A 22934-nucleotide genomic window follows, 5' to 3' on the forward strand; every position below is an offset into this window, starting at 1 on the left:
CATGGATTTGACTCTTGGCTTCATCCACTTTACTGCTGTTTCCCTGTAAATTATTCTTTATTTCAATTAGTCTATCCTTCTTTTCTGACTGGTTCTTTTTTTTTTTTTTTTTTTTTAATGCTGTTGAGGTCCTCATGCAGTTCCTCGAGCATCCTCATAGCCAGTGTTCTAAACTCTGCATGTGATAGATTGTTTATCTCCATTTTGTTTAGCTCTTTTTTTCTAGGGTTTTGATCTGTCCTTCCATTTGGGCCATGTTTCTGTGTCTCCTCATTTTGGCAGCCTCCCTGTGTTTGTTTCTGTGTATTAGGTAGAGCTGCTATGACTCCCTGTCTTGCAAGTGTGCCCTATCACCCAAGCTGGGTACTCGAGATGCACCCACCATGTGGACTGAGTACACTTTCCTCCTGTAGTTGAGCCTTGATTGCTGTTGGAAGGTCAATGGGAGGGATTTACCCAGGCCAGTCAGCTATAAGTACTTGCTGTGACCACAGACCACCAACCTCTATCCTCCATGGAGGATAGCTGTGCAGGAGCAGGGTAGTTATGTCTGATGTCTGTAGCTGTCCACTGGGGTTTCCCAGGTGGTGCAGGCCAAGGTCAGCCCCCACCTGTGTTCTTCCCAGGGCCACCCTGCATGAGCAACAAAGCAATCTGCAGATGGCTGTACTTGTGCTGGCCTTGGAGATTCCCAGGTGAAAGGGAGCTGTGAACCTAGGCTGGCTGCTGCTAGTGCTGGGTCTGGGGTGAATTAGCAAGGGGTGTGGGGGCTGTGGGCTCACTGAGGCCAGCTGTTGCTTGTTTGAGAGAATTTAGGAAGTTGTGAAGCCTGAACCAAGATCAGTCATTAATATGGAAAAGCCACTGTTAACAATTTGGGTATGTCAGAAATTTGGGTGGGGCAGAGCATCTGGGGATCTTCAGGGCTCGGCAAACAGTGTTAGTCAGGTTGATGGAGTCTCAGATATGGCACCAGCTTGCTGGCTCTGTAGCTGATTGGAGGGAGGGTTCAGAAAAGGAGCAATGGCCTCTGCCTGCTCTTCTTTCTGGGAAAAAGCTGTACCTTAGTCTTGCCTTGATGTCAGACAGTCAGTTCCTCCCTGTGTGTCACTGGTGCCTTTCAAGCTGCTACCCTGGTGCTGGAGCTTAGAGGGAGTGAGTCTGAGTAAGTCCATGTGCATATTCTTTAAGAGGAATTGCTTGGGACTCCAGAAGTTTCTCCCACTGACTCAATCCCTGCTTGTTTTTGCAGCTAAAAGTTATGGGAACTTATCTTCCCAGCATTGGAAACCTGGGCACGGAGAGCCTGGTGTGGGGCTAGGACTCCTCACTCCCGAGCTATCCCTCCCGAATTTTTTGTCCACCACACCTTGGTGTGGGGCCAGCCTGTTCCCTGTCTGCACTTCTCCTACCAGTCTGGATGGATGTGGTTTCTTTAATTCCATAGTTGTCAGACTCCCATTTAACTCGATTTCTGAATAATGGTTGTTCTATAGTTTAGTTGTAATTTTGATATGGTTGTGCAAGGATGCAAGCTGTGTTCACCTATGCCTTCATCTTGATCAGAAGTTATTGATATATTTTTAGAGAGAGGGGAATGGAGGGAGAAAAAGAGGGAGAGAAACATTGATGTGAGAGAGAAACATCGATTGGTTTCCTCTTGTACGCACCCCGACCGTGGATCAAACCCACAACCTAGGCATGTGCCCTGATCTGGAATGGTGCCAGCAACCTTTCACTTTGCAGGATGACACCTAACAAACTCAGCCCAGTCAGGGCTATAATTTCTGTTTTTAAAAGGGGTCTGTATCTTCTGTGAAAAGAAGGAACTAGAGAAAGAGCAGCAAGAAACAGGGAGACCAGCTGGGAGGCTGCTGCAGTGGTCCAGGTGAGAAATGATGCTGCCCTGAGCGAAGAGTCATGGCAGTGGGTATGAAGAGACTGCTTTGGACTCACGATATATTTTGGAAATGGTTGCAACAAGACTCATTCATGTTGATGAGGCCATGAATGTGGTTGTGAGAAGAAGGGACAGAAAATAAGGGACAAATGAGATCAATATGTCAGTCATATCCTATGTGTGGAGACATAAGCAAAGCCTGCCAGGATAAAAGGAATAAGGGAACAGCGGAGGTGTGGAAGAACCGGAATACTAGGGAAAGTACAAGACACAAATCAAAGGGGGGAAAGGTGAGAAGACAGAATGAACTGTATTCACAACTAGAGATCAACCCAGCAGCTGTAGCTGAGGAGGTGGCCACAACATCAGGGCAGTTCAGAGGTCACAGGGTAGCCCTAGCATAAGAATGAAGGAATGAGAAGAGAGATAAGGATAGAAGGTAACCCTAAGCACTTGGCCTTGAGGAAAATAAGATTATATTGTTAGGCTTAAACTTTACCAGTAGCTAAAAACAGGTCAAGGTCTAGTTATGGAATGGATTTTAACCTAGGATGCATAAAACAACTTCAAGGACATCCACCAACCCCCTGAAATTGTTTGCATGATTTTCTAAGTATGGTGTTTTTCTGCAGAAATAGTTATGGAGAGATTCTATCAGATTCTCTGATCATGATGTTAAAAAAAGAGAGGGAGAGAGCAGAGAAATGTGAAAGAAGAGGTCAGAGACATTCAGAGCATGAAAAGAGCTCACCATTGCTGGCTTAAAGAGGAAGGGATCGGAAACCTGAAAAAAAAAACAGAATAAAAATTTGGTAAATGGGACAAAGTAGGCTGTAACATTATATCTGAAAAAGGAATATTTCAGTTATAAGAAGGTGGTAAAAAAAAAAAAAAAAAAAACACCCAGCCCTGGCTGGTGTGGCTCAGTGGATTGAGTGCCGATCTGTGAACCAAAGGGTCGCTGGTTCAATTCCCAGTCAGCGCACATGCCTGGGTTTTGGGCCAGGTCCCCAGTTGGGGGCATGTGAGAATCAACCATACACTGATGTTTTTCTCCATCTCTTTCTCCTTCACTTTCCCTCTCTCTAAAAATAAATAAATAAATAAATAATAAAATTTTTTTTTTAATAAAACACCCAATGGAGACCAAAAAATGTTTAAAAAGTGGGCAGTGCCCATCAAAGGAGAAGGTACCTGATTCTATCTAATCAAGAAGCTGCCCTCTCTGATGAGTGGAAATAGTCAGATCAGAACTCAACAGTATCCCTGGCTGGTGTGGCTCAGTGGATTAAGGGCTGGCCTGCGAACCAAAAGGTTGCCAGTTTGATTCCTTGTCAGGGCACATGCCTGGGTTGTGGGCCAGGTCCCCAGTTGGGGGGATGCGCATGAGAGGCAACCACACATTGATGTTTTTCACCCTCTCTTTCTCCCTTCTTTTGAAAATAAATAAATAAAATCTTTTTTAAAAAATCACAATTATTCTATTAAATCCTTTACCTCACGTCCCTCATTCTGACTCTGCCAACCAAGCAACATTCTGATAATTCTCTCCCAGGAGAGAAGCTGTGATTGAACCTATAGAAGGCATTGGTTCACCTGACAGGTCTAGTTTTATCATTGTAAATTATGTAAGTGGCCCTCCTGTTTTCTACATCTTGTATATCTTGTGAATGTTTTTTATTTGAGTCGGCTTTCAGTTCTGGGACTCCAACATAAAGTTTCTGAACCTGTCATAAAGCTGAGGGATGGCTTGATAAAGGACCATGGGGAATTTCATTAAAACATCATCTTGGGAGGCTCTTTTTAAAGAAGTCAGCCCGTTGTCTTGTCTTAGTGGCCCCTTTGATTCTGGGGGGGCACATAATTGAGAAATGTCCTGCCTTTCCTACTGGAATCATCTACAGAAGGAACTCTTTTTAGTGCTAACAAATTTGAACTGTTTTTACTCCTTCTGCTTAACTGAATAAACAAGTGAAACTAACCCCTTCTCTCTCCACCCCACTCCCTATTACCTCAGACTGAAGAGGCATTTGGTTGTGCCCCAGGACCATTCATTTCTTTCAGGAAAGAATAAATGATCTACTCCCAGAGAAGTCAATGGAAAGAGGTGGGGAGTAACAACACTAATGGCTAATACTTAATAAGCACTTAATGCCCAACACTGTGCCAAGTACTTTATCCTAATCTTCACCAACCTCAGAAACTAGATATTCTTTTTATACTGTATTCTGTTTTATAGTGCTTGATCACAGAGCAGCAGAGGCAAGATTTTAACCCAAGAAATCAGATGTGAAGCCCATGGATTCACCAACTCTCCATACTGCTGCTGGGGGCAGACCTAGAGGTCCAGGAAGCATTTTAATACAGGAACATGTATGCTATAGATTGACTTGTATCTTCCCCCCAAATATATTGAAGTCCTAACCACCAGTACCTCAGAAATGTGTCCTTATTTAAACACAGGGTTGTTGCAGATGTAATTAGTGAAGTTGAGATCATGCTGGAATGGATTGGACCCCTAATACAATGACTGGTGTCCTTATAAGAATAAGGCCATGTGAATTCAGGAAGGACACCATGTGATGACCAAGGACTGGATTTATGCATCTATAAGCCAAGACTTATCAAAGATTGCCAACAAACCACCAGAAGAAAGAAAGAGGCAAGGAAGGATTCCCCTAAGGTCTCAGAGAAACCGGGGCCCTGCTGATGCCTTGGTTATGGATTTCTTCCCTCCAGAAATGTGAGACAATGTATTTCTGTTGTTTAAGCCACCCAGTTGGAGGTAGTTTGTTACAGCAACCCTAAGAAACTGATATAATGCCCTTCTCTTTTGAACCTATAGATGCCAGGTGGTAAAAGGTAATGTCGAGTCATTCAGCTGGTGATCAAAGGGGACTGTCCCCTTCCTCCCCTCTGGACCCAAGATGTCATGGCTTTGCCAGGCAGAGGCCCCATCCAAGTAGCTATGATGAAGGGCCTCAAATAGGCACCACCCAGGCTCTGGCACTATCACCACCACCTACTTCTTGGGAATTTTCCAGCTATATCCTGTATTTAAGATCTTAATTCTGGGTCTGCTCAGTGGGTGCTGGTAGGAGTATGGCTGGCCATTTCTCAGAGCCCTCTGCACTCTTCCCAGCTTCTTCCAATGGTAGGTCAGTTTGGAAATGGAGGCTAAGAAACTCTGCAAACCACTTCAGGCTGGGTGAATGAGGTTCTCCGCAAGACCAGCTTAGAGCCTTCAACTATAGCCAAGCTCATGCATATAGAGAAACAACTAAGAGATGGTTACCTACCTCATTTTATTCCATGGGAGGTATCTCCTGGCCCAGAAGGGATCATCCCAGGAGGCCACTGGACCAGGCTGGGTGTCTGTCTCTGGAAGTTTGAATCGCTTGGACTTTATAAGAAGACTGTGGTGAGCCCTCTCTGGTGTGATTCACAATGTGTTGTGCAGTGTTTGTTTTGTTTGCATACCATCCTGTGCACCATTGCAGGTGGGCTGGTCTGAGACGGCAAGATCCAGAAGTCTCAGATGACTGCAGGGAGACAGAAAATTCCCTGGGGATGAGACATTGTGCAAGGTGACCCACCTTCTAGGAGTGATGGGGCAGGGCAAATAGCAGTATGGGAGCTTGGACACTGCACCCAAATTTTCCACTTTCCCCAGCCTGAACACACCCCCTGCCTTCTCTTTGGAACACTTTGCTTGCTCTATCCATCCTAAATCATGGCAAGTTTCTTAGTCAGGGAAGCTTGAGTGTACCATTGGTAACTCTTTTGCATTTGATGTTCACCAAAATAAAATGTATTGCTTCAGTGATATGTTATTACATACCAAAACACCCCAAAACTGCAAATGGCTTAAAACAATCACTGATTATTAGCACATAAGAATGTTTTGTTTCAGCTTCATATATTGGATCCTTCACCACGGTTGAAGGATCCAAGATGGTGTCACTTACATGGTTAGTGCCTCAGCTTCAATGGTGGGAACAGCTGGGCTGGCCAGGCATTTATTTCTCTCCTTTTGGCCTCTCCAGCAAGGAAGGCAGATCTCTCTACATAGGCCCAGACCTAGGCATCATCACTGAGCTTGCATTCTAGTGATCCAAAGAAGTCACCGGGTCAGCCCAGATTCAAGGGAAGCAGCCTCATTCCACTTCTAGATGGGAGAAGAGAAAGAGGGTTGTGGACATGTTAACCCTACCCTATTTGTTATATTGTATTCTAATTTACAGCCTATTTATGTCTTAGAAGGTATCTAATTGGTGAGATTGTGTGGCTGCTTCTGAAATCAATGATGTGAAATGCACCAAGAAAACACAGGGCTCAAACCCTCATTTCAGTACTAACTTGCTATGTTACCCTCGGGCAAGTTATTAAACCTCTCTCCCTACCCTTTCCTCATCTGTAAAATGAGGGGCAATAAGACCTAACTTGCCAGGGTTATTCTGAGAAGTAGAGAGAATGCAACCACAGTGCTGGCACATGACAGATGAGATAGTCGAGCCATGCCATAATACTGCCGGTGATATCAGCTTTCTCACCTTTCTTCTTAAAACTGGCACTTCTGGATGCTTTTCTTCCATCTGTCATGGGAACACCCAACAGACCTCTCTTATTGCCTGCCCTTTCCTGAAAACCTCAGCAATAATACCGTGGAGTTGGGATATAGTTCTGTGAATTTGTTCAACCTTTTGGGAAGCAATTTAGTAATCATTAACAAGAGTCATAAAAAACGTTTATACCCTTTGACCCAGATTTCCAGAAATAAAGAACAGATTTCCAGAGAATTATCCCAATGGGATTGATTCAAAAGAAAAGCAAAATCCATACACATCAAGTTCTTCATTGCCATTTTCTTTAGAACAACTAAAAATAAAGAAACAGTTTAAATGTTCAATAATATGAGAAATTATGATACAAATAAATATTTGATGGAATATTATATATTCCTAAAATGACAATCATTATCACTATATGATAGCATGGAAATTTTAAAAATAAAATACTAACTCACAAATTTAGAATTCAAAGCTTCCTTTACATGGACAAGAGCTAGAGCCAGATATATGGGGGAAAAAATTTGTAAGTGTTTGGGATATACATTTGGAATTAACTTATTTTCTTTAAAAATATTCTATATTATTTTAAATCAAAATCAGGAGATTTAGCCAAGACCATGTAGAAAAATGGTTTATTAAAAAATAAAGGCCAGAATAAATTGCAGAGCTTTTAAAAATACAAGCACTTAAACCTCTCCCTGGAGATTCTAATTCAGAGGGGCCCAGAAAGGGCCCAGTTATTTAAACTTCTTTCAGAGTTCCACATATGATTTTGATGTACATCAGGGTGAGACCCACTGAGACAGACATTCATCATTACCCTTTCAAATGATCTAATAAATACTCTGATCAGAAATAGCAATACAAGGAAAACTTACATAATTAAAACATTTTTTTCCCCAATAAAACATTTTCTTACTGGTGGGCCTCTTCCATTTCCATGTATTTAGTTGTACTCTGATAAATGTGTAGCCTGTGTACATAATCCAGAACACAGAATGGACACTTTTGATAAACATGTGTGATTCTGTACAATGTAAGGAGAAAGCATGGCCTAAGAGCAGATGGCCTAGGGTTTAACAGGAAGAATAATAGAAGCAGAAAAGAAAAATCTCATCTCCATGTTAGTCAAAAGATATTGACGGAATTGCAAGGATGTTCTCCCACTGTGACCAGCTGTGGCCCTTTCCTGAGGATAGAAGTAGTGGGTAGTTTCATTAGATTTAATATGCACATTTTTCTTCCTTTAATAATGCTGGCATTAATTGTAGAGTGTTATTATGAAAGACTGAAGACTAAAAACATAAAAATCCAAATAGAGCCTTGTTCTACCAAGCTTAACTCCCATAGAATATAGTGAAAGAGACAGTAGATTCTTTGAGAAAATCTTGGAGTTAACCACTTCTACGATGACTATGTTTTCTGAGGCCATCATTTCCCAAAGATTGCCTTTGTAAAAAGCAGTTCATCTGAAGGCTAGAAGGTATTGCTTGAAAAAGGTTTCCATGAAGTCAAATCACTATATTGCACACCTGAAATCAATATGACGATGTAATATTATATACCAACTATGCTTAAATAAAAATAAACTTTTCAAAAAAGGTTTTCATGATGAAATAAGTTTGGAATGCAGGCTTTAACCAAGTTAGAGAGGTTTCTTTGCAAGATTTCTCAAGGCCTTTGTGAATCTCCAAGAAAAGAATATAGTATGAAATATGAAAACCTTCTCTTGGTCGATGGAATACTCTTTACAAAACACTTTCATTCACCGTATGATTTCTAGTAAGAACTAAATAATGCTAGTTGTTAAAGCAGAAAAAATTAATGCAGGGTATTATGGCCCATTACTTAATTTGAGTTTTTCACCTAAGGGAAATTAATTTTGTGTGAAAATTAGGAGATAATGTATAGAAAATTAAAGCACCCCTCCAGACAAACCCTTAGAATTAATGAGAAAATTCACTGAAGTTTCTGGACATAATCCTTGAAAAAAAAAAAAAAAAGTGCTTTTCTATACACCAATAGCAAACAAAACTTAATTTTAAAAATACCACTTATAATGGGACTAAAATCTCTATTCTACAACACCTAGGGCATCAAATTAAATATGGTCAAAACATCTACAGAGAAAACTTAGTCTTTATTAAAATACAAAAAAAGGACACCCTGAACTATAGGGGACCGGTCTGCATGGCAATGGCGAACGTAGCTCAGCCCTGGTTTGGAAAACTGGCAGGCAGGAAGCAGCACACACCAGCCAGTCTCGCAGATCAGCTTTCCCGTGGGAATCGGGCTTGCATTGTATCTATACTGCTTAAAAGCTTGCTTTTGCTAAAAGACTTCCTCACCCTGAGCTGAAAAATAACAGATGTTTAATGTATAAGTTTAAAGTAACTTCTCAAGCTCTATTCTGAACTGTTTTAAGGACAGGATGTGGCCAGATCTCCCATCCTCATCATTTCCTTACATGCACACTATTCTTTTCTTTATTATATGTAAACAACAACCATCTAAAGCAACCTTAGCAAAGAGATTTGTAACTTTGTTTGATGTGATCTGCCCAGAAAGGAATAAAAGCCTGTCCAGGCAAGGGCCATGGCACTCTCACTGACTTAAGAGTGGCCATTCTGTCCCTTTTCTCCACCAGATTAGTGCAGTCGTGTGATTTTGTTTGTCACATCCACAATGATGTGGACACCGCTGGGCGGAGTCCGCAACACTAAACAAATGGAGCAAATATATACCATGTTTGTGGTTGGGGAGACTCGATGTGTTAAAGACGTAATAGTCACCGTTACAGAACCCCTCCTATGCTGTTCTGGAACAGCTGTGGGGTCTGATTGCCCACCGCCAAGGAGCATGACTCCCAATGCAAGAGTCTGGTGAAAAAGGAAAAGGGTTGTTTATTTAAAGTTACACCCATTTAGAATAATGGCAGAATTTGGCCGCTAAGTCCCACTCCCTTTAAAACACCCAAAAACACATAGTCCTGCCTCCCTTTGCCAAACCAGGACAGCTTCAGAATATGCTGGTCAGAGGTACCCTCTTTCAGAAAAGCAGAAGTCCGTGGCTCAGCATTCCCTGTCACAGTTCAGCATTCCAGGCATCTCCAACTAATCCATGCTTGGTTAGGCAGGTCCCCACAATTCCATCAGCAGTGCCTTCATGTTCAGGCAGGTTACCCAGCAGGTCTCCTCTTTCTTACACCAGCTCTTAATCCAAAACCGTGTGGTACCACATGGCTGCTACCCTCATGGCTGGCTCGGCCACATGGCCAAATCCTCAGAGGAGCAGACGTAACTCCTCCCTCACTACTGGCAGCATGGCAGAAAATTTCCTCCTCTTTCAGACCACCCTTATTTTAAATCCTGACCCGGAGCTTCCTATGTGACCTCATACTCGGCACCATACATTCTGAAAGTCACATAGACCTTTTACCCAGCTGGCAGAACAGCCTCTCTTGAGGAAAGACTTGCCATAGTTATGCAAACGATCTTAAATGCCATATCATCCCCTTCCCCATCCCCCAACCGTGAGCTGTGGGGGTTTCCAGGGTACCCTCACTTTGGACCCCATTTCATCACCATCTTTCACTATCTTTGCTTCCTATTTAAGACTTACATTTCTCTTCTTATCCTTTTATCCTTTCTTTTCTTGTAATGTCCAAAAACAAAGAAGGTATCAGCTCTTTCATTGTCAGAATGTCTTCTACCTGTGTTAGCAAGCCTCCAGAAAGACATGCTTTGGAGCTCCATCTAAAGATGGCCTGGTGGGTTGTTCATAAGGTTTCCAGGAAAGTGCAAAAAGGTCTTTAAGCATATTAGTGTAACATCAGGTTCTATGAGCAGCCTATGTAATTTATTTCTGTCTTCCAACCACTACATATATCTTGAAAACCTTAACTAGAAAAGGCTTTTCTTATGTTCAAAGTGCCCAATTTAATTTACTAAATGGGGTGCCTATATAAATGAGGGTAGCTTCCTGGCTCACAACAATACTGCCAGTGGTCACATTTGTGCTACATTTCCTCTCAAAATGGACTCAACTCCAAGTCACAGAGGTGAGCAAGTCATCCAGGCTGGGTCAATTATAATGCCTCTGGCCTGTGATTGGACCAGGTAGGTGGTGGACACATACCTAAGGCTGGGCTGATCAATCTTTCCCAATAGAGGAGAGAATAAAGCTGACAGAAAAATAACAGAAAAGATAAGAGGCTGATAGTTTTTGAACCCCTGGCTCCGATCACCCCTGCACGTCCACGGGTTGAAGATATCAGCCAATAAAAGTCCCCTTTTTTGTTTGATTTAGTGCAGTATGGCTTTCTGCCTCTTGCAATCAAAGAATCTTCACAATAAGTAAGCATGTGGAAGCCTCCGTGCTTCTATTTCCCAAGAGTCTACACAGGCTATTAGTAATACAAGGAAGCAGAAACACTACAAGTTATGGGATAAGGAATTTAACTTACCCAGTTGTGGGAGGAGCTGGGGAAATGAAGGACCAGGAGTAGAGATGGGGATCAGAGGAGAGGTCACCATTTGGTCAGTCCGAGAAGCTAGGCACATCCAGTGCTGAGAAGGGACGGCTAAGGCAAGGCTCATGGGAGAGCAGTGGGAAGCTGTGCCTCTGGGTAGCTGCTGCCTCTGTGAATTCCTGTCAGGCATCTGACAGTGAGCTGGGGGGCCACCGTCAGTCAACAGGGTCAGCAATTGATAAGAATGGGTGGATCAGGAGCAGAGAAGAATGTGGACGAGCTGGAACCCACGGGCGCCCTGCATCTATCTGTTATGGCTTCTGGCCATTCACCTTCATGGAAATTCCACCTCATGGAAATTCCTCTTCACACCAGCTCCTACCATATAGGAAAAGAGAGTCTGGGAAATGTAGATCCCAACTTATCAAAACTGACATGGTACAAATTGCCCTAACCTTTATCCAAGCAGCCACTTCATGTAGAGGTTCTCCAGTAAAGAAGGGGAAGAAGATGCTACAGCATGTCAGTTAACCAAGGGTTCTGCTACAGTCTGGTCCTGAGCTTCCAGTTACTCTTCTCATTGGGCAATTTTTCTCTCATGCTTCCTAGTTCCTAGCTCTGCAGCCCTCTTCTCTATAACTGAGAACCCTCAATCTTCCTCCCAAATCTGTAGGCTCTATCCTTTAGGACAAATTCTAACTTACAATTTTTTTTATTGATTTGAAGGTGAGAGAGAGAGAGAGACATTGATTTGTTCCACTTGTTCATGCCTTCATTGGTTGACTCTTGTATGTGCCATGACCAGGGATCAAACCCGCAACCCTGGGACTTTGGGATGGCACTCCAACCAACTGGTCTGTCCGGTAAGGGACTTCCAAGGCAATTTGAACCTTTCTGTTGTTTGTCCAGGTCACTGTTATCCAGAATCAAAGAGTCATCTGCTTGTTGTGCATAGCTTCACATCACATATTCACTTCCTTTTCAACTTTCACAAATATTGAACTCTCCTTTGATGACCAATTTTTGTGCCATACCCAGCTTCTTCAGTTTCTCCTTCTTCTTCTCCTCCTCCTCCTCATTTTTCTTCTTCATCTTCTTCCCCCCTCCCCCCTCCTTCTTCTCCTTCTCCTTCTTCTCCTTCTTCTTTTTGGTTAGAGCCCAGCACAACTGAATTTGACATTCAGTTATATTTCATTTTCTGACTGAATTTCTCTTCAGCTTTCTCATCAGCAGCTGTTTTTATTTTCCAAGGGGGGGGGGGGGAACACTGTAATTATTGTTAATGTTAATTTTTAATCACCTGAAAAATGTTCTGCATGCCCAACTATTATCAAAGAACCATAGTCATGTCGCAGGAAATGGAATACTGATCATTCACGCAACTAGTCCCATGTGCTCAGATGTTTAAGATGTTTGTCCTGGCAAAATGACAAGTGACTCCATGTCACGGATCTTTGGGGTCACTCAGAAGTATTTTAAGTAGTGATTGTGGCACCAACAATGCAAAGGGTGATAATTTATTACCTGCTCTGTTGCTACCCTCTAACCACCTCTTGTCACATTATGCCTCCTGTTATATGAAACAACTGCTTATCATCGTTGACTTGCTCCACAGATTCCTTGCACTGCCTGCCAAACTGGACAGCCTCCCAGCACCCACACCGTGAGCTGCCTTCCCAGGGCATACCCTGGCTGGGCGTGTCAAGTTCCAGGTCTCCACCCTTTTCGGTGCACCTTGTGTCCTCAATGCTCTGGACCAGGTTAGCTAGGGTGACCAGATTGCCAATAACGCATGAAGCACTGGATGTATTGACTCATGGAAGCAGTTTTAAATACGTCTGCTTGCTCCAGGGAGATAGACCAGGAGAAAATACAGGCATCTGTGAGATGTCTTGGGTCATTAAATCATCTCAGATGTGCCATTCTAAACTCTAACAAGTTGAGCAAAATTATCATTGACCACATTATAGCCCTCAAATTAGGCTGTGGTTCAAATGTTTGATTCAAGGCACTTTTAGGCTCATTGGACACCTTATGTAATCATTGTGTAGCATAGATTTAAGTCCATTTGATAGAGGTTGGAGCGGCACACTCTTATTGTTTAAGTGATTACAGATTTTCTAATCTTTTCTCTTAGGATGCATTTTTACCATATCTCTTGTTTATTGTGTGCTGATTCCTTGGTTGGGAGCCCACTGTCCCATTTTAATAGTATTCCTTCAAGAAAATAAAATATATATTTATTTTTCATTCAATGAATATTTTAATTTTTAAATGATCCACTCTACCACATCATGAGAGTTCTGCCTCCAGTGTGTGCACTGGGGCTGTGTGTGTATGTTGCAGATAGTGAGGGAGGTGGTGTTGTGGAACAGATATGATCCTTGGAAGAGAAGTTCTGTTCTAGGACTTATAACTGTGACAAGTTCCATAAATTGCAAAAAAAGGGGGGAATCCTGCTGGGTGGGATGACCTTGAGCCAGGTTTCTCCCCAAAGACTCAACACCTTTAGCTTCCCCCAGATTTCCTCCTATGTAATTTCAGCTCATTCTTTTATTGTTTTTAATCCTCACCCAAGGATATGCACATTGATTTCAGAGAAGGGGCAAGAGAGGAAGAAAGAGAGGGAGAGAACCATCAATCTGTTGCCTTTTTGTACATGCCCTAACCAGGAACCGAACCCACAACCCAGGCATGTGCCCTAACTGGGAACTGAACCAGCAACCCTTTGGTTTACGGGATGATACGCAAACAACTCAGCCACACCAGTCAAAGCTCTTTTTCTCTCTCTCTTTTTCAATTATAGTTCACATTCAATATTCTTTTGTATTCATTTTAGGTGTACAGCATAGAGGTTAGATAGTCACATATTTTACAAGGTGATCCCCTAATATTTCACCATCTCATTTTTGCTCTTACTCTGGACAAAAGAGGGCCATTCCTTCTCTTCCTGACCCTGTTTTGACTAGAGGCCCTAGCAGCTTTCCCTTGAAGACTCAGCGTCTCCTAAGCACCTGCAGTAAAGCCAAATAATCCCATTTCAAAGGTATCAACATCTTAATTCTCAGAACCTGTGAATATGCTATCTCACATGGAAAATGGGACTTGGCAGATGTCATTAAGTGAAGGATCTTGAGATAGGGGAGATTAATGAGATCCTGGACTATCTGTAATTTCTCAACATAATCAAAAAGGCCCTTATGAGAGGGTTGCAAGAGGGTTACAGGCGGAGAAGGAGATGTGACTGTGGAACCAGAAGCTGGAGTGATGTGGAACCATGAGCCGAGGAATGCGGACAGCCTCTAGAAGCTAGGAAAAGCAAGGTAGCAGCCTGACCGACATCTTAGCCCAATAAGACCCATTTTGGGCTTCTCACCTCCAGAACTGTGAGAAAATACTTTTGTGCTCTCTTATGCCACTAAATTTGAGATGACTTGTTACAGCAGCAACAGGAAACTAACACAGCGCCCAAGCAGGCGCTGACTGGAAGGTAGAGAGGGATGGGTTCTCAAGAGCTGTGCTGCCAACATGGTAGCCACTAGTAGCCACATGCAGTTATTGAGCAACTAAAATGTGGCTAGTCTGAATTGAGATGTGCTACAAGTGTAAAATACGCACCAGATTTTATTCTTATTTATTTTTAGAGAGGGAAGAAGGGTGGAAGAAAGAGAAACATCAGTCAGTTGCCTGTCACATGCTCCCAACTGGGGACCTGGCCCACAACCCAGGCATGTGCCCTGACCAGGAATTGAACCAGCAACCCTTTGATTTGTAGGCTGTCACTCAGCCCACTGAGCCACACCAGCCAGGGTTATGCACCAGATTTTAGGGCCTTCCTTAATATTTTGGGTACATTGGGTTAAATAAAGTATATTATAATTACTTTCACCTATTTATGTTTACTTGTTCAAACGTAGCATCTACAAAATTTTAACTTACACGTGACTTACATTGCATCTCTGTTGATCAGCGCTACTCTGGAGGTCGGATGAATCTTGCTCTTCCAGCTCATACGCCTCTGCTTCCCGCTGAGCACTACAGGACACTGTTAGAAGGGGACCTGAAACTGCCTGGATTGGGCCCTGACATTGTACCTTAAATTTTTCTTTTTAATTTTTACTTACTGATTTTAGAGAGAAAGAGGAAGGAATGGGGGGGCATCGAATTGTTGTTCCACTTCTTGATGCATTTATTGGTTGATTCTTGTATGTACCCTGATCAGGAATTGAACCCTCAACCTTGGTGCATCAGGGGCAACACTATAACTGACTGAGGTACCCAGCCAGGGCCCTTAAGTTTTTCAAACTTAGTTTGTGGGCTGGAGGCCTACTTTAAGTAAAAAACAAACAAACAAACAAAAACCCCACAGAATCAGGCATAGGTCTTGGAGCAATCTGTGCACATGAAGGGACATGAAGATTAAGCTTCATTGGCCTAGTGGGAAATCTGCCCTCTCTCCCAAATCCTCACCCCCACGCGCACCCCCGCCTTCAGTATGCCAGGAATCACTCTCCACAGATCTCTCACGAGTCCCTAAGACAACATCCAAAGTGGCCCAGACAGGAGGGGCCCAGGCTTTGAGCTTTGGAAGACCCCACATATTATGAACACGACAGACAGGTATACTGAGAACTGTACGGTGCCTGTCAGCTGGGATTTAGCACTCAGTGCTGGCACAGCGCAGTCTGGTTTTTTTACAATTTGCTCTGTTCAGGTCTCAAGAACTTGCTTTGTGACATTTTCTAGCCCTAAGTTCTTGAAACAGAAAAGGACTGAGACCGAAGGCCATGAAGCTTTGTGGGCTGTGCTGCTGCTAACATAGAGCAAGACACTGCTTCAAAGTGCTAGGAGGAGGAAGGAGTTAAGAAAAGAAGACAAACCAATTAACTTGTCAAATCCTTCCTCTCAGAATAGATTCTTGTACAGGAGGTATTTCCCAGCGGTACATGGTTCTGCTGTTTGCAACAGTTGCAAGTGACAGTCAAAAATATTTTGTGACATTAAGTAACTCATATTACCCTTAAATTTGGGTATATGTAGGTCTAGATGCAATAATCATGAAATAGCCTATGAATTGAAAATTAGGTGGACAAATAATTATGCACTGGCAACCAGATGGATACTGAATGCTAGAATTATGAATTTTAATGAAAAAGTTAATAAGATGTCAGTTTAAAAAAAATGTAGATATAAATTTCAGCTTCATTTAAATAATTTTGAAAATGAGTACAAGTCAAGATCATCACAGAGACAGGAAATAGAGAAGTGGAACTCGGAGAAGTAAAAAGCAGTCTGCTTAAATTTCAAAAAACTGGAAACAATGAAAGTGAGCAGACTTCTGCTGAGCATGACCCACATACAATTTACAGATAGGACTTTCAAACTATTTAATAAAGATTTCATTACTAATCCAATGAAAATGAACAAAAAAAGAAATCTTCCAACCCACAATTTGAAAACCACAGATGAAATCCCTGACACTTCATATTCTTTCAGAAACGAAGACTTCATTATTGATCATGCAATGAGAACCATAAAAAAAAAGAATTATCCATAAGTCATGACTCAAAGCCAAATGCAAGTCTGGCCTGTCCATTAACATATAAAGAAAATTACATTTACAAAAGCTGCAAATAAATGCGAAAACTAAAAACCTCTAAGCTTTACTATGCTTATTAGATAGTGATCCTGAAAAGTATCTGTCACATCCTTCTGACAGCGTAAAAAGGTCCCTTGAAAATGCAATTCAATTCAAATTAATGATTACAGTTTTTCCACTGAATGAGCATGGCAGATAATTTAGTATTTAATTTTACAGCAAAATTATTTTAGCTGGAGAATGAAATTGTAGAAATAGCTTTCATGTGTTTTTATATCCTAAATCCAAAAACAAATATTTTGTTCCTGCTGTGACAGTTTCACAATCAATCCTCAAGATCAGTTTTGACCAGTTAAGGTATCTGAGTTTAGAAACAGGTTCTTGACCAAAGTGAAACATCGCTTGCACACAAAAAATGCTCATGGACTACTTACAATTCATTTTTAGATTTTATTTATTTTTAGGGAGAGGGGAAGGGAGGGAGAGAAACATTGATGTGTGAGAGAACATTGACTGGCTGCTTCTCACATGCCCCCAGCTGGGGACCTGGCCCACAACCCAGGCATGTGCCGTAACCAAAATCAAACCAGTGACCTTTCGGTTCACAGGCCAGCACTCAATCCACTGAGCCACACCAGCCAGGGCTGCAATTCATTTTTAAGAGACTGGCTACCTGGCTGATGTGACTCAGTTGGTTAGAACGTCATCCTATACTCTAAAAGGTTGGAGGTTTGATTCCTGGTCAGGGCACATACCTGATTTGCATGTTTGACCCCCTGCCAGGGCATGTATGGGAAGCAACCAATCGATATTTCTCTCCCACTTCCTTTCTCTCTAAAAACTCAATAAACATATTTTTTTAAAGACTGAATAAACAGCAAAACAAAAATAGTATTCAACGGAGACCAACAGTGTTCTTCTATGATGTATGGTGTTCTTATAAAACAATATTAGTGTCCAGTTTTTGATCAAGCATAATGATGCTTTTGACTATAAGCTCCTGGTGTTCCCCGTGATGCTGGCATTTCCAGCCCACTAGTGGAAGTTCCAGGCAGGGATTCTGTACTGACACTTACCTAATTCCAGTTTGGCTTATGCATTTTGTCTGTCTCTGCAGGGGACCCTTGCTGGTCCACAGCCACTTGGGAGCACCCTCGAGTTAACCATGACCTGTTCTTCCTCCCGACAGTTCCCAGGCAGAGTTCAGGCAGAAACTCACTTTCACAGCAAGCCGAAGCAGGTGAACTGGGTGTGTCCTCTCAGACACTTCACAGGGAAGCTAGTTCCCAACGGTTAAGAAGCAATTAAAACTGAGGCCGCCGCTGTGGGGGAAAGGTTTCTAACAGCATAGTATCCCAGCTTCCACCAAGGCAATGCCCAGCCAGATCAGCAGTGGTTGTTAAGTGTGTCTGGATTAATATTTCAAAGTTCCATCTCATCAAATTTTCGGAGGGCTTTCTTGCATGCCCCATCCTTTGTGACTCTGGGCCAACTTCTCTTGGAACCAGAGGGGCAGGAGGCAATAACAGGATGGTTATGTGAAAAAGATGCTACTGGACAAAACAAAGAGAGAAAAATTGGAAGGCACATTTGCACAGAAATATCATCCTGTGTTTTTGTCTGTCTTTTTCTACTTTTTTAGGACTTCAGTTTTTCTCATTAATGTGCAATGAGAATGGAATCAGAGGAAATGTAAAATGTAAAATCCTTCTAGGTGGTAACTATTCTCTTCCAGCCATTCATAGTTATCTCAACCAAATCTTATAGCAATGATTTTTTTCCCCTAATAACTTTCCCTTATGGAGAAATTGAAAACATCTAATTTGGATTTTTCTTTCTTTTTAAAAATTAATTCATTAATTTTTTTTTTTTTTTTTTTTTTTTTTTGCCCTGGCTGGTGTAGCTCAGTGGATTAAGTGCTGGCCTGTGGACTGAAGGGTCACCGGTTCGATTCCCCATCAGGGCACATGCCTGCATTATGGGCCAGGTGCCCAGTTGGGGGCATGCAAGTGGCAGCTGGTCTATGTTTCTCTTGCATATCGATGTCCCTCTCCCTCTTTCTCCCTCCCTTCCCCTCTCTCTAAAAAGTAAATAAATAAAATCTTAAAAATATTTTTCCATCACCATTTATTCCCCCTATACCCTCTTCTACCTCCAGTAACCCCCCCTTTTTCCTTATTTTGCTTTTCTCCTTATTTTTTTAAAAATAAGCAGACTTTTTTTTTTGAAGAGTCTTTAGGCTTACAGAGAAATCGAGCAGAAAGTACAGAGAATTTCCATATGCTCCACCATACACACTTTCCCTTCTCATTAACATCTAGTATCAGTGTGATACAGTTGTTACAATTAATGAATCAATATTAATACATTATTATTAACTGAGGTCCATTGTTTACATTAAGCCTCATTTTCTGTGTGACAGTTATATGGGCTTTGGCAGATGCATAATGTCACATACAGTATCAGACGATAGTTTCACTGCTCTAAAAATCCCCTGTACTTCATTTATTCATTCCTCCATCTCACCCCCACTAAACCTCTGACAACCACTAATCTTTTTACCATGTCTTCTCTATTTTTGTCTTTTCCAGAATGTCATACAATTAGAATCATACGGTAGGCAGCCTTTTCAAATGAACTTCTTTGGCTTAGCAATACGCATTTAGGGTTTCTCCATGTCTTTTCCTGGCTTGATGGCTCATTTAGTTTTATCACTGAATAATATTTCATCGTCTGGATGTACCAGAATATTTATCCATTCACCTATTGAAGGATATTTTGGTTGCTTCCAAGTTTGGACAGTTATGAATAAAACTACTGTAAACCGCTGTGTATAGGTTTGTGTGTGACGTAAGTTCCCAGCTCATCTGGGTAAATTCCAGAGTGTGATTGATGGATTATATATGGAAAGACTTGTTAGCTTTGTAAGAAACTGTCAAACTGTCTTTCCAAGTGGCTATACCATTTGATTCCTACTTTTTCAGAGTTTCTTTTTTCTTTTTTTCCATTAATGTACAATGAGAATTTGAAGTCATGTAGAGAAAAACTGAACATAGAATCCTTCCAGATAATGATATTTTTCCCCAGTGATTCAGTTATCTCATGCAAAGCTAAGCCCGATGGTTTTTTGTTGTTGTTGGGTATTTTTTGTTTTTAAACAACTCTCCCCTATTGAGAAACTCCAAAACATCTCATTTGGAATTTTCTTCTTTTTTTCTTATTGTCTTATATTTTTATCTTTTTTAAAAAATATTTTATTCATTTTTAGAAAGAGGGGAAGAGAGGAGAAAGAGAGGGAGAGAAACATCAATGTGTGGTTGCCTCTCACACAGCCCCAACTGGGGACCTGGACTGCAACCAGGCATGTACCCTGATTGGGAATCGAACTGGTGACCTTTTGGTTCACAGGCCAGCACTCAATCTACTGAGTCACACCAGCCAGGGCAACAATAATTCCTTAATATTATAAATTATCTGGTGCAGAGCAGGTGTACAGCCTGCAACTAGGTGGATGTCCCTAAGGGCTGTGGAAAGGGAGAGAAATGCTGATGGTAAACAGATCAAATAAGCTTATCAATTGCTATTTGCCCCAGTTGTCCCTCCCTTGGCTACACACTGAGCACCCTTTCCCAAGGTTGCCAAATTTAGGAAAAAACAAAATAAAACAGGATGTTCAGTTGGATAGTTGGATTTGAATTTCAGATAAAATTCAAATTTAACAGGCCTCCAATACTCTGTCTGGCAATCCCACCTCCCCTTCCTGCTCCCCCCTTGATAGAAGATGGACACTCTTCTGGGCCCTTACCCATCCTCAGCTCCATGTGATCCTGCCTTGGGCTCAGGTAACCAACCCCTAAGTCTAGATACAGAACTTTCATGGACTAGGAGTGTCTACGAGGCTGGCAAGTCAGAAAGCAAAGTTCCATCTGACCAAGGTGGGACTGGGTACAATGAGCTCCAAGTCCCCAAAGAGATAGGACATCTCCCATTCCCCACTGCATTTCTCCCAGTGAACAGAGACTGATTTCTGAATTCCTCTTTTGTATTTGCAGCTGTCCTGGCTTTGCAGAACCGGACCTACAAGCTCCTCTGTTTTTTCCGCAGGATCTGAAAGGGAACTTGAGGAAACTAGGAGTGAGCTTTTTCTGGCACTTCTGTACAAAGCTGTTCTTCGGGTTGTAAAGATCTAAGTTGCTGTTGTTACAATGTGAATCAGGTTTCCTTCTTCAGCAGCCCTTTGTGAAATGGAAAGAAAGAAAGCCAACTTGCTCAGACACATTGTATCAAATGGCAACATGATCTCACCCAGCACGGTCTTCCTCAGCGTTTATTTTGGGTGTGACATGCCTTTAGAACAGATTGGTGAGCCAGACTGCAAAGTCGATGTTTGGGAGATCTGCCGAGGGCAAAAGACCTGATGCTCCTGGCGTCTCTGAAAAAAGAGCTCTTTTCCTGCGATCACATGTGCCTGCACCTAGCAAAGAGCATCCCATTTGACACAATTGTTTTCACTGTAGCTTTATTTATTGTGAGCTATGCCATACGTACAGAACAGTAAATGAAACACATATGTGCATTTTAATGCACCATTATAAATTGAATACCCCATAACCAGCCACCACGTCTTGAAGAGCACTCACCCTCCCAGAAGCCGCTCCCACATCACATTTCCCTCCTACTCCAGAGGGCCGCTATCCTAACCTGTAGAAATAATTTCCTTACTTTTTTATTAGTGTCACTGCTATTTGTGCATGCTGAACAAAGCCCCTGTTTTTGAACTTCATATAAATGAAATTATAGTGTGTGTATTCTTTGTGACTTGTTCCCACCTCACGGTTGTTCTTAGACTAGTAACATTTTCAGCCTTGTGGATTCTAGAGTATGTGGTCTTCGCCAAAATAACTGGCCTTGAAGTCACACAGGCCAGCTTTGGCCTCCTAGCTCAACCGCTTTACTTACAAACTGTGTGACTTCTTTGCCTAATTGAAACAAACGATGCCTCTGGTGTGAGCTCCTCAAGAGCAGGGCGTGTACTTCATTTGTCATTCATTCTATTCTGAGCAGTTCAAGAGGGCCTGGTACCTGATGAACCTGATGAAGTGGGTGAATAAAGGAGTTGTGGTAAGATGATGATTCACAACAAGTATAGCTAAAATTATTATTGTTATCCGTGTTGCTTATTTGAATAGGCACCTGCCTCTGGTGGGCAGCCTCTAAACTGGCCACCAATGATCCCCACTTCCTGGTATACTTGTACTTGTATATCCCCTGAGTATGGACTGGATTTATTGGCTTGCTTCTAGCAAATAGAACGAGGCAGAAGTGATAGCATGTCACTTCCAAGATTAGACTATAAAAGGCTGTGACTTCTACTTGGAGTCACCTTTCTTACTGTCTCTTGGGTTGCTAGGCTTCTGTGTCACAGTTCTGTGGATAAGTCCATGTAATGGGAGCTTCGAAGTGTATTCCTACCCCAGCTGAGCCTTCAGATGAGACAGCAGCCCCAGTCACAGCTTGACTACAACTTCCTGTAAGACCTTCAGTCAGAGAATCCCAGTTCAGCCCTGCCTAGATTCTTGAACCGTGTCCCACCCCCCTGCCCTGAAGCTGGGAGATAACAAATGTTTATTATGTTAAGGTACTACATTTTGGGACAATTTGTTACATAGCAATGGATAACTTAATGCATTGCCTTTCCTTGAAAGAAAGGAGTGCTGGCAATTTTCAGACCATGTGGCAGGTGAGAAGGTGCACTGTTCTGATTCCCTTTAAAGATGGACTCCTGCCCACATACAAGGAGTACAGTTCACTGACAGTCTTTGGGGTTCAGCCCAGATCTTAAGCTGACATCATGCTCTTCTTGGAGTGTTCTCCTCAGCCGATGGGTGAGCTGAGATAGTGGGTCTAGGGCCCAGTCATCTCTGCCCAACACGTGACCTGTCTGATGGGCGGTCTTTGCTTCAGGCCCCATGCTGGGCTGGCAGAGACTTTAACAGGTCTTCACTAGAGTCTTATCTGTCCATGAGTATCACTCCCCAATAAACTTTTCCATTCTCACCCCCATCATAACCCATGCTTCCCAAATAACCCATTCTGTAACCAACGACAATATCTGCTTCACAGAAGCCCAAGCTTCCTAGTCAGCCTAAACATACACAGACTCTGCCCCTTGCTAGCTCTGTGACCCTGGGCAAGTTACTTAACCCTTCTGAGCCATTTTTTCTCACATGTATGATGGCTGATAAAAAATGTGGAGCTCAAATGGGAGGTTTATAGAGTGTATAACGGAATGTACAGTACATAGTAAGCGCCAGATAAAAGATAACTACTGTCTGTCCACAAGATACATACCAAGTAGTCACTTTACATTTTCCATAAAGTTGTAGCAGAAAT

The 22934-nt window shown here is 42.2% G+C and overlaps 1 protein-coding gene across 1 annotated transcript in view; it reads right to left on the reverse strand.

The window, feature by feature from the left end:
* The window catches only part of AKAP1 (A-kinase anchoring protein 1), a 59647-nt gene that overhangs the window by 34212 nt on the left and 2501 nt on the right, over positions 1 to 22934 (reverse strand). The window lies entirely within an intron of this gene.

This window comes from Furipterus horrens, unplaced genomic scaffold (genome assembly GCF_987537825.1).
Source record: "Furipterus horrens unplaced genomic scaffold, mFurHor1.1.pri manual_scaffold_11, whole genome shotgun sequence".
Classification (NCBI taxonomy): domain Eukaryota; kingdom Metazoa; phylum Chordata; class Mammalia; order Chiroptera; family Furipteridae; genus Furipterus; species Furipterus horrens.